Here is a 1033-nt window from a genome sequence, read left to right as displayed (position 1 = left end):
CCCTCTCTAACTGATGTCCTTCCCAGGGCCCTGCTCAATGGAGCCTCTGCATAAGCTCAAGTCACTGGGTCATAGAGAGAGGGACTGAGGGAAGGCAGGGTTGAATGGCAGCAAATACGTCAGGTCGGATGCTGCAGAGTCAGAGATTAGCAAGTCCAGTGCCTTTCAGAAAGGAGGGGGACTCAGATAACCCACCGAGAACATCACTGTACCTGAGGCACAGCCATTTCTGAATCCTTTTCTTTCCTCTTCTGGGCTTCTTCTTCTTGTAACTGGATTCTTTAGAAGTCAATTCTGAATATGAAAAATACTCTGCTTATTGTTTAGAATCAACACACTCCCTTCCTTTGACACAACCACTCACAAAGGGATGACCTCGCCCTGCAGAAAGGCAGGTCCTCTGCTGCTTACTGCACTGGGAGGGATGCAGGGACAATACGCTCCTACAGAAAGACAAAACTGGTGATTCTCTGATCCCCTCACCAGAGCCGCCTCCCTCCTAGTGATGTTCCACACACAGGCAGCAGAGGACAGCTGGGCTGCACTGAGCTTCCCTCTAGGACACAACCACAAACCTGAGGCAGAGCACAGCCCCTCACCTCTTTGTGATCACAGACTGGCCTCACAGCTCAGCAATGGAGTACAGAGAGCCTTAGTGCTCAATGCTGGACACACTTGGTCACTGGTATTATTACTAAAGGTGGGTACCCTTCTGACAGTGTGAATGGGAAGGCGACAGGAGAGATGTATTTGAAAAAAGCCTCCACACTCTAATGTGATGCCAGGCCTCAGCTCCACTCAGAGGGGCAAGGCAAAGACCCTTCCTGCCTTCTGTCTCTGCTTTCCCCATGGAGACTTGTCACTAGTGTCCTGATAGTGAATGGCAAGGGACCCAAAAGAAATATACAGCTTGGCTCGGTGCCTGTGGCTCAAGCGGCTAAGGCACCAGCCACATAGACCTGAGCTGGCGGGTTCAAATCCAGCCCGGGCCCGCCAAACGTTCACTATTCTGTACTCTCCCAAAGTTGTCTCT

This window comes from Otolemur garnettii, unplaced genomic scaffold (assembly GCF_000181295.1).
Source record: "Otolemur garnettii isolate 467f Iridium unplaced genomic scaffold, OtoGar3 scaffold00212, whole genome shotgun sequence".
Lineage (NCBI taxonomy): Eukaryota > Metazoa > Chordata > Mammalia > Primates > Galagidae > Otolemur > Otolemur garnettii.
The sequence above is the reverse complement of the archived record's forward strand: the minus strand, read 5'-3'. Positions refer to the sequence as shown.